Source organism: Ursus maritimus, unplaced genomic scaffold, assembly GCF_017311325.1.
Source record: "Ursus maritimus isolate PB19 unplaced genomic scaffold, ASM1731132v1 scaffold_3, whole genome shotgun sequence".
Classification (NCBI taxonomy): domain Eukaryota; kingdom Metazoa; phylum Chordata; class Mammalia; order Carnivora; family Ursidae; genus Ursus; species Ursus maritimus.
In genome coordinates, this window is record NW_024425563.1 from 34,920,635 (window position 1) to 34,935,867 (window position 15,233).

General features: G+C 37.3%; 1 long non-coding RNA gene across 10 annotated transcripts in view; it reads right to left on the reverse strand.

Moving 5' to 3' along the window:
• Positions 1-1,443: 1,443 nt before the first annotated feature.
• Positions 1,444-15,233, reverse strand: part of LOC103659015 — a 44,397-nt gene continuing 30,607 nt past the window's right edge. For 6 of the 10 annotated variants that reach the window (XR_567384.2, XR_005838526.1, XR_567382.2 and 3 more), the window contains one exon: positions 1,832-4,668. This is a non-coding gene — a long non-coding RNA (uncharacterized LOC103659015). The other 4 variants (XR_567386.2, XR_005838531.1, XR_005838527.1 and 1 more) reach the window with 4 other exon arrangements.

Sequence of the window (15,233 nt, forward strand, 5' to 3'; positions counted from 1 at the left end):
AGAGGAGAGAGCAGTCTTTAAAATTAGAAAACGCCAGACCCAAATGGCCCTACTTTGCCCTTCTGAAAGATTGGGGATAATTTCATGTTAAGTAATTTGCGTTTATGCTTCACTGACAAGCCTAAATAAAAGGCGGATTCTCTGAATTAATCTGAAACTATTTTGAAAAAGAAAAGAGCAAACGGTGTCGAAATCCTGGGAGAGCCGAGGATGTGCCTTTCCACAAGGTTTGCGAATGAAGATAACAGAACAGCCAAAGGGCTACAGAGTCCCACTTTTCCCGTTCTTCTTCTTCCGCCACAAACACCGACCCCATTTACTTCCCTCTCTTGCCAGGGGTCTCAAGAAAGTGAGCGAGAAAGGTTTATTATAGAGTCTGGGCCACTTGGAAGAGAAGTTCAAGTTCCCAACGAGGAGAAAGAGGGTTACGCTCTCAAGACTTGGACAGGAGAGGGTTTAGTTAGCCTTTCACTTTTCTGTACACAAAGACACGTTTTGGTGAAATTCGCAGCCTCTGACGTTTCTCTCCTGTGAGTACAAATAGCCAGGAGCCAAGAGGTGCAAAAGGATAGCTCAGTCGGAGAAGCACATCTTTCTAAATGGGCCGCGTACCCTTGCCAGGGGTCTTTCTAAGCGGGGTTGAGCCCGCAGCCTCCTGGAGCCCCCGCTTAACTTCGCCCCATTATCTCCTCGCCTGCTGCCATTCCCCGGCCCACCAACCCTTCCCGCAGGGAAGACGCCCAGAGAGTTGAGAAAGCAAGTCCTGCCAGGAGCCGCTGCCCCCGGCGGACCCCTAGCCCGCAGCCAATGGGCTGGTCCCGGGTTCGAGAGGTGAAAGTTCAGGCCCGGGGCTCGCCGCTCGCTGCCCCTCTCCCAACCCCCGCCCCTGGCCACAGTGCAGACACAGCCCGGCTACCAAGGGCTGCCACGGTGGCACGTAGTTTGTTGATGGGTGGTCATAAAATATATTTATTTGCAATTCCTTTAACTCGCCCACCACCCCCGCCCCAGCATGGCCCTGAACACTGCGGGCTTTGTTCGCCTCGCTGCTGCTGGAGCCGGCCGGGGTTTAGCGCTCTGTGCTAACAGACTCCAAAAAAAGTTGGAGTGTAATAATAGGAAAACCGGGTTTCCGCAGCCGAGGAAAACGCTGAAAGGGCAAACAGCGAACGAATAGTTTTCTTTTGCACAAGTCACTAGTCAGCCCACTGGATCGTGGCAGCCTTGCAACGAAACACTGCCTAACAGAGAAAGGGGGAAAGCCAAATTCCGTCCCTGTAGTCGCCGCGCAGGGTCGCAGCCACAGCTCGAGTCTCCTTTGCAGCACGTGGGGCTGCAAAAGTCATTTAGAAAGGTTCCAGGGGAAAGTTAAACGGGGCTACTAAGTAACTGAGGAGTTTCACCAACTGAACCTCGAAGTTCTCCCACGAAAATTTATTTGATTTCAAGTTTATTTTACGATGACACCGCAAATCAACAAATTCCAAGCCACTGCCCTATTACGGTCTAGGCGGAAGATAAATTCGTTTGATATGGTCTCTGCCAGGGCATCTTGCGCGAAATAACCCTCCCCAAATGAAACTAACTAAGGCCAGGATGAAGGAGAGCAATGTACGCGAGTGACACGTGTAAGAAATGTCGGTTCAATGCTTCTCCGTGTGAACTGCTTAAATTTTAGTTATTTGTTATAAAAATATAATTATTCATACCTTTAGGTCTATTTTCTCCAAAATTTTCGGTTAAACAACAATTACATTTTTTCCCCTTCAGAGCCGTTTCACTGGTGTAATTGCGACTAATACTTAAATTAGACTGGAGACATCGCTGGGAGAAAGGGAAAGGGGCACGTTTTATTAAATTATATTTTTCCTCTTAGAGATACCATCTTCAAAGTTGTATTACTCACTTCAGATCGCTTGAAACAAAAGTCTTCTTGAAATGCAAGGTGAAATATTTTTCCCTTCCCACACTGGAACGGGCACATAGCAGATTCCTATTTTTCCCGTTCTCTACAGTTTTCTGAAAATGAGCAAATAAACAGACTCCTTTTAGACATTCTCCTATCACCACTCTCCTCCCAGGCACATTTTAGGAAAAAGAGAAAATTCTAGTTTCACGGAAGTCAAATCAAGGGTAATCTATGTTACAAAGTCAAATTGAATGTAGACCTTGCAAAATTGGTGGAGTTACACCACCATCTGTCGTTAAGCTTCGGGACTACAAAATTTGGGACCTATAATAAATCTTAATGAGCTTTCCCAACTTTCTTAAAAAGAAAAAAAAAAAAAAACCACAGACTATACGTTTCGTTTGGATTTTTATAACATATGCCCTAAATGTACCTGAATCCTAAAGCAATAAATATGTGTTCATGAATTCATGCTTCTACCCAGATTCTCTAGTCATCTCATCTTCAGGAAAAAAATAAATAAGTACCCCACATCTGCCAGCCTCCAGATAAAGCCTTTTCAAATCAGCTGTGGGACTACAGGTTTCAGTCACCACTTCCCCTGCCCTTGCCTCTAGTAGGCTGCTGATAGAAGGGATAGGACCTCCACTCCCGTGTCCCGGGGCCAGTAATGTACTTTTAATTCTCTCTCGAATGTAATCTACTTCTTTGTTAGTATATCTACTCTGGAAACATATAAACACAGCATATCTCTGCTAAGAGATTGGCTGTGAGCATCTTTAAAAATTGCTGGAAAGACAGTTAATGTCAAGTTCCAGTTCTGGTTAATACTGCTGCAAAAATAAAGATCAATTGCTCTGGGATAAAGTCTTGCCAAGGAAGGCTTTATCCAAATGAATATAGAAAAAGGCCAACTACTGGATAAAGAATTCTAATGCTGACCCAAAAGCCTCCATCAAGCAATGAGGACTCCATCTTTTTCACGCACCATTTTGTTGGTATAGTTGGTATCTATTAGACCTATTTTTTTTTAAAGGATCTCAAAATACCTCGCTATCGATAAGGTGGCACCCCCTCCATGTTAGAGACTTGAGTACCAAATTTCTATTTTCCGGAAAATAATTAATTTTTAAAAAATGTAACAGCTTGCTTATGTTGGTAAGGTACTCACTAGAAATAATAATATTAAGTTGAATCATACTAAACTATATCTGGTCAATTTGGAGCCACACAAATAATGATTTCATATGGCTCAAGTTAATACCTACATTTTTCTGAGAAGTGGTCTATCTCTGTAAAAGCAAGCATAGCCAAATTGTCAAATCCCTGATGTTTACTTCCTGACACATTATTTAAATATATTGAGTTGGTTGATGCAAGAGCCCTTTGCTTGATGATGTTTCTGCTAATAAATCAGTCTTAGAGTTTGTATGTCTCTGAGTTATGGTGTAATTTTAGAGCTGAAGGAAACTTCATAATACTCTCATCCAGCCCCTTCATTTTACCAATCATAAAGCAAAGATCCAGAGATGACAGCAAGATTCTACATCTCATTAGTAAAACTGATAATTATTATTGAACTATCCCATATTTCTTAGACATACAGTCATCCTCCTTCCTCGTACTCTACAAAAGGCATTTTTGTCACATACCCCATCTCTTTACATTTTCTTCACATTCATTGAAAATGATACAGCTCAGTGACGGCAATACCTTTGGATGTCAGTACAGTATTAAAGATGGTTAACTGTCATGTCATGTCCACTGTAATACACGGGAGGAAAAAAAAAGTCTGATGACTTGTTTCTCTTGAAAGTCAATTAAAGTCTGCAAGATTTCTTCAATAGTGTAAAGAGGTTCATCACTGTTGATTGCAAGTGTTCATTATAGAAAAACTGATGGCAAGAGGTGCTAACACAAACCACGGTTTATGATGTTTTTCAGGGTTAATGATCTTCAGGGACTCCTAGGGGGCGAAACCCATAATCTCAATAGCAGCTTGTCTTCACTACACTCAAGAAATAAAGGCTAACACGAGTCTGTGAGACAAAATATAACATTGATTTTTTTAAAGCTATAAGCAAAAATGAACTATATCAAAAACCTGCATCAGTGTAGATTTTTATTTTGATTTAATAACCATATGGCTCTAGTAACCATAGTAGTTTTCCCAAAGAATGTATTGAAGTGGTTAATTGTAACAAATCATATAAAAGTTCAAACATCGACCCTCTTCCCCTTATCTTCTGCTTCTCCTCTTTCTTCTCATTCTCCTTCTTTATGTTTCTCCTTCTTTTCCCTCCCTTTGCCATTATCCACATCACCATCCTCACAATGACAACTTCCGAAATTCCCCACAGATGTTTATCTCCTAAGCTCCAGAAGTGTTTAATCAATTGCTTATTGATAGCACCATATGAATTGTGACAAGGTAAAAATTTGCCCTTTTCTCCTTGGCCAGCTACTCCTCATGCCACCTGTTTAACAGGTAATAGTCCCTCAACCCAACCTGTTCCTGAAGCCAAGAAGACCCAAGTCACATATGCTACCTCCTCCACATTCTCACAATCCGTGCATTAGGTTTCATTCGTTACTACCTCTTTTATCTCCCGTTGTCTTCCATCTATCGCCATGGTGTTGCTTTACTTGAGTCTTCATCACTTCTCACTTGGTCATTCTTGATAACTTTCTAATCACCTTCCCTACTTTCAGTTTTTCTTTGTTCCAGTTCATCCTCCTCACTGCTTTCTAGAACGCATCTAAAACACATGTCACTTAGAATTAGGCCAAGCTTCCCTGTAGCCAGTGGAGTTGAATCTTAAGTCCTATAGTCCAACAGAGCAAATATGCCTAGCAAATATGAGATATTTAATCATCTTCCTTGGAATGAATGAATGAATGTCATGCCCCAGACAAATGTACTTTAGATGTTAAATATATTCTCTCAGAACATTGTCAGATATATTTTTAGCTGTGTATCATTTTTAGCAGATCTTTTAGTCTACTTTGTACCCAATCATCTGGCTAAAATAGTTATAACTGAAGATTTTCATTATTTTTTCATACGAAAGAACTTACCAGATAGATATAAAAGTATATTCAATCTGGCATTCCAATTCCCAACTGCATTATTTAATGACTCAACAAATATTTATATACAAACCACTGTGGTAGGCATTCCAAGAATTAAAGATATATAAGATTAGGTCTCTGTCCAGGACATACACTCTAGTGAGAGATAGAAGATACGTAAGTGAATTATTTCAGTGAAACATGAGTTTCAATGCAGCATTGGGTAGAGGTATATCCAGGATACAATGAGACCAGGGAAAATATTTCTTAAGGCTACACCAACAAGTTATTGTTTATTTTTCGTTTATGATGATAACTTAAAAAACAAATATAAGAATGCTTCTTTTATATTTTTTAAGTTTCTATTTTAATTCCAGTTGGTTAACATACATTGCAATATCAGTTTCAGGTATACAATATAGTGATGCAACACTCCCATATGTCACCCTGCACTCATCACAACAGGTGTACTCCTTAACCCCCTCACCGACTTCACCCATCCCCCCACCCACCTCCTCTGGTAACTACCAATTCTCTATAGTGAAGAGTATGTTTCTTGGTTTACCTCTCTCTCTCTTTATACATCTTTTAATCCAAAATTTTAAATTTACCACATAGCAGCTTCAAAAAACTCACAATCTTTGGGTAAAAGCATGAAGTTGTGGTAAAAACATGGTTCTATCATGGGTTTAAGACTGTGAGGCAGTATGAGGCAGTTCCCTGAATTGTCTCATGTCACTCTTGCATACAGAATGCACTTTGATAAAAAGATTACTTCTAATTTGTCCTGATTTCACCACAGGAAAATAGTTTCATTATAGACAGGAACTGAAAAAAAAAAAAGTAAGAGAACATAAATGTTTCCAGTTTAGGGAGAGCTTCACATGTTTTCCTCTCTCAGCATCCCCTCTGACTCTCAGAGGAGGAAAGCAGTTATCCTGGCCCCATAGGGTCCCCTAGGGACAGTCAGAGGATATTGCATTCTCCAGTCTTTTTCCCATGCCAATTGCCTTTTTCTGTCCCATCGAGGCATGCTGGTTCCATGCTATCCTTTTCTTGTTAACACTACTCCCAGTTCAGTAAATATAGCATTAGGCCATACTTTCTCAGTTATACATTACCTCTTCTCTAAATTCTTTCCTTCCCTCCCTCTTCTGACTCTTTTTCACTTAACTCAGGAAAATGTTCCTAATTCTGTCTCTCTCTTTTTCTCTTTCCCACTCTTCCCAGAAAAAGTACACACACACACACACACACACACACACACACACACACACACACACAATCATGGTTGCTACACTTAGGAGCAGAGCTAGTAATGTAAGAAATCAAGAAATGGGGAAACTAACATGAAAATAAAAAAAATTTAAAAACTAGTCCTATTAGCTTTCAAAACCTTGAAGTCCCCAGATAAAGGAGCAGTGAAATACTCTTAAACCCCTCTGTGAGTTAAATTGATACGATCCAATTGGAAAGCAATTTGGCAACTTGTGTTACAGCTTTTTAAATTAGTCCCTTAGCTAGATTGCAATCCAAAAGAAATTATCTGAAATGCAGATGGAAAAGCTGCATGCAAAAGCTGCTTATCATAGAATATGTATTATTTACAATACTGCGTATTTAGAAGTGATTACAGTCAACAATATATAATATAGTCTAACCACTAAAATAATATCATGGGATGTTTTAATAACATATAAAATGCTTTTGTTATATGGTGGAAAACTAGTATGTAAAAATATATCCAAAAAAAAGAAAAAGAAAAAGAAAAAAGACCAGAAAGAAATGTACTATTGCAACTCCCCTCAAATTGGCCCACAATCCTCTCTACCTCTTGGTAGTCACACCCTTGTATAGTCCCCTCCCACATTTTTCCAGGGTCCATCTATATGGCACAGGTGATGGCATGTCACTTCTGAGCTTAGGTTATAAAAGACTGTGTGACTTCTGTCTAGGGTTTTGGATCTGTCTCTTAGATCACTTGCTCAGGCAAGCTGCCATGTTGTGAGCAGCTCTGTGGAGAGGCCAACATGGTGAGGAAGTGCTGTCTCCGGGCAACAGCCAGAGAAGAACTGAGGCCTGCCAACAACCATGTGAGTGAACTTGGAAGCAAATCCTTTTTTCCCAATTGAGTCTTCTTATGATGGCTGCACGCTGGCCATCAGCTCGATTCCAACCTCATGAGAGAATCTGAGCAAGAATCACTCAGGCAAACCACTTCTGGATTTCTGACCTTCAGGAACTATGTTTGTTAACTTAAAGCCTGTAAGTTTTGGGGGGTAATTTGTTACACAGCAATAGGTAACTACATAAACAGAATAAGAAAGGTTATATATAAGCAGTGGAATTTCAGGTGATTTATTTTTCCTTTCTGCTTTCATATTTTCAAATCCTCTGCAGTAAAGACATAATATAACTGGAAAAAAGTAAATAATTTATTAAATAACTATTTTACATTTTTTATTTGAAAAGACCTTGCCCTAGAGAGCTTTTTAGAAAATTGCCACAAATTTAGTACCCCCAATCAACACTCTCTAATAAAACTATATTTATCTCAAGCATAACTTAAATATGAAATTATATTTCAACTTTACTTTTTAAAATTTACCTAGTGGAGTGATGTTCTACATTTTGTTAATACAAATAAACATATCCACAAATGATACGTACATTTCATGAACTAGCAGGGTATCTGAACACCATTTACAACATTGTTTCTGAGAAAAGACATTGCAGGTTTAGAAAAATCACTTGCAACATAATGTATTTTAACGTAGCATCTTCCTATATATGCCAATCAAAAAATCATATAGGTAAAAGACGTTTCTGTTTTGATTATATATAACAGGATAACTGTTAAAGTATTTTCAGTCTTATTCCAGGTAAATGAATAAAAACAAACTGTGAACTGATAAAGTGAAACTAGATTCTCACTTTATATTTAATCATAAGAAACAACCATTGTCTCTTGAGGTTTTCCTAATTAGGTTATAGCACAGTTACAGTAGTTGAGTAGAGGAGGTCAAAGCAAGTTCTAAATTAGTTTAGCAAAAATTAGCAAGTCAATAAGTATGTTTTTATTGAATTACAATAAACATGCTAAAACAAATGGATTGCCTAATCTGTTCATAATAATGTCTTCTGTCTTCATATTATAAAAACTCAAAATAATTTTATGCTCAGTTGATTTCTTAAAAAAATTAAGTCATGGAAAACCATACAAAGCCATTTCTGGATCCTGATAATAGTTTTTGCATAATCAATTTTCATAATATCTAGATTGCCTTGTAAATTTGAAGTTGATAAAATAAAGTAGGTATATAAAATAATTTTCATGACATAGGGATATATACCGTGAGTACATTAATTATTTAGTTTTTGGGGTTATATTCTTAATATATTTGGTGTGAACACCAAATGCACTGTTGAGTTTACTTTAGGAAAATAGTATATAGAATATTATCATTGGGTTCATGATCATAAATAAACATGGTTCATCTCGTAAGAATATATTGTATGTATTAGATAAATTTCTGCTAAAGTAAGATTTCATTTCCCTATCCAAAGATTCTCACATTTTCTGACTTATTTTTTGAAGTTAAAAAATCTTTTCATTACTTCTATGATCCTTTGTCCATCGTGTTGTTGATTCATCTTCTATAACAATCCTCTTTTCCACCTCCTCACTAAATTCTGTGAATCAGGATCAAAGACAAAGATGTCTGGACTGGTGAAAGAAATGTATGATATTTTAACCAATTGAAGAAAACTCATTGATACCTTCCATGGTTTTTTCAAATAACTAGGTCATTAAGGATCATAAATCATAAAGTTTCTTCACTAGAAAAAAATTGAGTATCTGTTAAGCAAAAATCCATGTTCATTAGTCCATGATCCTATATGCAATCAAGTTCAGGTAATTTATTTTTAGATAAGAGATATGAAAACTCTATGTTGGGACATAATAATATTGGAGAAAGGACACTCTAAAATAAACCATTGAAGGCAATTTGACCTCTAAAATATGGTATTAAGATGAGCTCTACCTCACAGATTTTAGCAGGGAAATGTGGTGAACAAATGTAAGACTTTCAAAGGAAAGGAAGTTCATACAGCTCTTTGACTGTGGGAATTAGATAACCTGCCGTCATAAAATATAGACCCTTTTAATTCCTGAATTCAACTCACTTCAATTCCAGCAAATATTTATTGAGTCCACATTATTTGTCTGTCAATATTTAATATCTTAGAATCATAATCTTTGGGTTAGATGGAGGCTTAGAGGTCATCTAATCCAAGATTCTTCCTAAAGAATTTGGGTATGGATTTTTGTTATGAAGTGGTATTTCTTGGAGTCGTTTCATTAAGGGTAGTCAGGAAATAGAGTCCAGAAGTGACTGGCTGCCCAAGCTCTTTCCAAAAATTCTTGCATTGCAGATTAAATGTCCTCAGTGCTTTTCTTGACTGCATACTGAGCAGCTTACCTCTGGAAACGTGTAGCCTATACTGAAGCTAGACATACTCATTTCTTGGAAGATTGCCCTTCCTACTCCCCTTGTCCTCCAGACAAAACCAGACTTCCACCTGTCAGCTTCCTCAAGGTTTACTTTTTCCTAAAGGTTTATAATAGAGCTAAGTCTGATCCCTCTAGAAGAGAGTCTGGGGTCAAACTTCCCTTAAGGGACCTCGCTTTTGCACTGCCTCCTTATTATTGGCTTTGGATAGAGGATAAGGTAGACCTTGTGGTTGTCTTGCTTAGCAACCATCCTTTACACTGATTTTTCTGAGAACCTTAGCTCTGCCATAATCAGGTTCATCAAGGATTTGATACCTCAGAAAGATTCCTCTAATGTCAAGGCTAACTCAGCTGGAAGAGAAAACAACCACTGAGCACACTTACTGGAACAAGCTTACTGGTCTTATTCCAAAGAATGAGCAAGGTAAGGAACAGAAATAAATTTGTAAATTGAACCTCATCAAAACTTTAGAAAAGTTTTGCTCTGTGAAAAACCCTGTTTAAGAAGGATGAAGAGATAAGCTGTGGACTAGGAGAAAATATTGGCAAACCACATATATGAAAAAAAGGTTTGTGTCAGAGCATATAAAGGACTCTCAAAACTTAAGAATAAAAAAAGAAAGAAAGAACAGTTCAATTAGAAAATTGGCAAAAGACATGAGACATTTAATCAAAGAGGATATACAAATGGCAAATAAGCACATGAAAGATGTTTACCATTGCTAGTTACTACACACCTATTAGAACGGGTAAATTTTTAAAAAAATGGTGGCAATGTCAAATGCTAGCAAGGATGTGGAGAAACTGGCCCTCTTGTTTATCTCTGGTGGGAATGTAAAATGGTACAGCCACTCTGGAAAAGAGTGTGGCAGTTTCTTCAAAAATGAAACTTACACTACTACAACCCAGCAATTGCATTCATTACTGAGCACTTATCCAGAGAAATGAAAATTTAGGTCCACCAAAAACCTATACAAGAATTTTCATAGAGGTTTTATTTGTAGTATTCCAAAGCTTGACACAACCAAAATATCCATCAATAATTGGGTGGTTAAACAAACTGTTTTACACCCATACCATGGATTACATGGAATAAAAAGGAATGAACAACTGATACATACAACAGCTTGGTTGGATCAAGGGCATTAGGCTGACTGCAAAAAAACAATCTCAAAGGTCACATGCTGTATGACTCCATTTATATAACATTCTCAAAATAACAAAATTGTGGAGATGAGGAACGATTAGTGGGTTCCAGGGGTTAGGACCCTGGGGTGTGGGGAGTTCATGTGACTACGAAGCAAAGATCATCACCGTGATGGAATAGTTCTGTGTCTTGATTGTTGTGGTGGATACACAAATACATGCATGATAAAATGTCACAGAACTTTACACACACATTGTGACACAAACCAATGTCAGTTTCTTGGTTTTAATGTTAAACTCTTGTTCTATAAGATGTACGCATTTGGGGGAACTGGATGAAGAGTCCATAGAACCTCTCTGTAGTGTTTTTTAATCTTCCTGCGGCCATATCATTCTTTTAAAATTAGAAGTTAAAAGCATATGTACAACCGACATAGAGAGCCAAGGATTACAAGAGGAGACCATGGACTGTAATAAAGCCAGGAGAGAGAGCTGCTGGCAAAGACTGCCAACAGTCCATTTATGTCCCTGGATAGTATTTAAGAAAAAAAAATTTCTCCTTCCTTGTTAAACATAGTTATGCTTATTTCTTGGTGTCTAAGCAAATTGCAGATAAGTTTTTCCTATTATAGAGCTTCCTGTGAGTTGACTCATATATGTATGTCCTTTATGTCTCACTTCTTTCATTAGCATAATGATTTTAAGTGCATCCACGTTATATGTATCAATAGTTCAATCCTTTTTATTGCCGAGTGGTATTCTACTGTACAGATGTACTACCATTCCTTATTCACTTGTCAATGACTATTTGGGTTGCTTCCAATTTTTGGAGGTTGGGGTTTCTGAATTTTTCATTTTTCAAACAGTTGTGCTTATGTTACATTGTATTAAAAAAAAAACAAAACACAAAACAAAAGACCACCAGCAGCAACAAGTATAATAACAAACCCCAAAGCAAAAAGAGAACTCTTGTGTCATTCAGGAATTTTTTGCTTTTAAGCAATAGCATATTTGAACAACAGTGGTTTAAACCATAAGAGTATTTTTTGTGCCTTAAGAAATCTGAAGATGCATACTTTCAGTGTTGCTCCAGGGGCTTAAACATGTTATCAGTGACCCAGATCATTTTTATTTTTTGTTCTATCAACCTTAGTGTGTTAACTCTTCAGTTTATATTTGCAACCTGATGCTTGCAAGATTTTCTGCAAAAACTTCAGGCCTTATGTTCAAAGCAATAAAAGGGGGGGGGGGATGGACCAGTTTCAGAATGTTCTCTCTTGTACCTTTCTATAAGAAAGAAAAGCTTGGCCAAAGCTCCCCAGCAGACTTCCCCTCATGTCTCATTGCTCTGAATAATGCCACCACTAGCTCAAGAACAGCTGGGAAAGAGGCAAAATTTTAATGATTGGCTTCCCTGAAACAATCACATTTCAGCACTTGGGGCTGAGTCCATTGCCAAGTGAGACAAATTAGGGTTCTGTTAGAAAAGAGATTAGAGAGAATGGCTGATAGATATGGAACAAATAGTATTTGCCACACTTCCCTTGATCTTATTAACTTCTGTTTCTTTCTTATTTGAGGTCTCTTTTAACTTGTATCTTCTCAAGTATTTTTAGAGATGCACTTTTTCCAAGGACACCGTTACTAGTATATGCCATATTGCCAGGAAATGATGAATTTTTACTCATTTGTTTGTTTTAAAAGAGACTGTAGATGAGCAAAAGTCTACATTTTGGGTAAAATGTAATTCTTCAAATATTTTTTTTCTCAAATTGTGATGTCTTGTCCATATTGAAGAGATGCTATAGAAATACAAAGATTCCATCCCAACTTCACTGTGTCCCAGGAAGAAATGTTCCCAATCCTCTCTACAACTTTTCCGTACTTTTTAGACCAACCATTCTTTATAACTGAAAATATTATATTTAATATATCCCAGCTGTGTAAGAGTAACCTTGAATTTGAGATACGATAGACTAAAAAGAAAAGCTTTTATCACAACTTCCTATGTACATTTTCATCAACTCATATGGTACACATCTGGGCCTTTGATAGCTACGTGTTAAAAAAAAAAACCTGATAGACTCAAAATTAATTTTAAAATCCTGTGTTTTTCTCAATGCCAGTCATTTTAAAAGATAAATATTATTAACATAATCGTAAAGCTACCCATGAAAGTAATTTGAAGATAGTGATGAAGGCACATTCTTAGAATCTAAATGTTCTATATTTAAAAAAATAATAATAATCATATTGAAAAAGAAGACAGAAGGAAACTAACAATTACTGAATGCTTAAAATATTGCAAGCAGTAAGCTTGGTGCTTTGTACAATGCCTTTGATTTAGTCCTTTCCAAGTACTGGTGAACTAGACCTTATTTGCCATTTCCAAATGAGAAAACTAAGGCTCAGGGAAGTTAAGTAATTTGTCTTAGGTCACATTAAAAAAAATAAATTCAATTGTATGGATTTATTATCCATGTTTTAAAAACTAATAAAGGATGGGCAACCCATCAAACATCTCAGAGAAGCCAAATCAATGCAAACGTTGATAATATCAGAGAACTCTTTATTTATGTGGGACAAATGAAAAATAGAATTTAAGAAACTCAAGGAAACCTAAAATCTGAATGTGAACTATGTCTCCCACTTTATCATCACTGTCATCGGTAGCAAGCAGTTTCTAGTGATCTAATCTCTACCAATGTTCACTTTTATCCCACTGAAGGCACCAGTGGGATAAATCCATGCCAGATGGATTTAGAAAGGCTTAATTGAAGAAGATTTGTTCAATAATCAGGCAATTAAAATGGGCAGGAAAAACACAGAATACTAGAAAGGCAATGTGAAAAATTCACTAGACTTCGAATCCAGAGAAAATGTAAAACAAATCTAAGACAAAAATGTCATACAATTTGGGCAGAGAAAGCACTTGAAGAAGAATCATCAAAGGATTTAACCCCAGTGAATTTTATGAGACACTGTCAGGCAAAAAGGAACTGTGATAAAAGAAGAGACAATAAGAGTGAGAAAAAGGGTGAGGGGGAGTGGGAGTATACGTTGAAAAAAAAAAAAAAGAAGAAAGGGACTGGGCTGTGTGTATAATAATGGAAAAATGAAGCTTTTTCCTTACAGATGGTGATCAGTGGCCAGAGCCTTGAACACAAAGAAAGGAAGGGATGATGCAATTATAACAGAAAGTTACTGGATGGTTGAGAAAGCCTCACTGTGGTCAGAGTAACAGGAGGGCAAAGTCACCTTGGCAGCGGCCTTTAGCCCAGTGCCCAGCCAAAGCGCAGGTCTATGCTTCGCAAATTGAACAGCAAGTAACCTCTCGGCAGAAGTCGGTGTGTGTGTGTGTGTGTGTGTATTTGTGTGTGTGTTTGTGCATGTGTGTCTCTTGGGGTGGGTGATAAGGGCATCTTAAAGCATAAGAGAAATAGGACACATTTTTCTAAAACCTGAATTTTATCATGTGGTAAATAACTGAAATATTATTGCTAATTATCCTATGCTTTAGAATGTCAAATTCTCATGAATTTTTTAAGATGAGTTATTTTTCCCAGCTTCACTAATATATATGATTGACATATAACAATGTGTTAGTTTGAGGTGTACAGCGAGTTGATGTGATACACTTACATATTGCAAAATGATTACCACAGAGGTGTAGTTAAAATTTCCATCATCTCACATAATTTCTATTTATTATTTGTGGTGAGAACACTTAAACTTTACTCTCTTAGCAACTTTCAAATATGTAAAGAATATTATTTTTATTTTTTAAAGATTTTATTTATTTATTTGTCATAGAGAGAGAGCGAGAGCACGAGAGAGCATTGGCAGGGGAAGCAGCAGGCAGAGGGAGAAGCAGGCTCCCTGCTGAGCAAGGAGCCTGATGCGGGGCTCAATCCCAGGACCCTGGAATCATGATCTGAGCTGAAGGCAGACACTTAACTGACTGAGCCACCCAGGCGCCCCATGTAAGAGAATATTATTCACTATAATCATCATGCAGTACATTATATCCCCATGACATCTTTATTTTTTAACTGGAAGTTTGTAACTTTAGACCCCTTTCACCCGTTTTTCCCACCCCCTTCCTCGCCTCTGGCAACCAACGATCTATATCTGTATCTATGACCATCCATTGACACTTAGGATTTTTCCATATCTTGGTTATTGTCAAAAATGCGGTATTGAACATGAGAGTGCATGTATGTTTTCAAGTTAATGTTTTCGTTTCCTTTGGACAGATACCCAGAAGTGGAATTGCTGGGTCATATGGTAGTTCCATTTTTAACTTTCAGAGGAAACTCCATACTGTTTTCCATATGGTTGCACTGATTTACATTCCCACCAACAGCGCACGAGGGTTCCGTTTTTTCCACATCCTTACCAACACTTGTTATTTCTTCTATTGTGGACATTTTCACAATATGAATTCTTCTGATCCATGAACACAGGATATATTTCCATTTGTTTATGTCTTCAATTTCTTTTTTTTTTTTTTTACCAAAGTCTTATATTTTTAGGGTACAGACCTTTCACCTCCTTGATTAAATTTATTCTTAAGTATTTTTTTTTTAA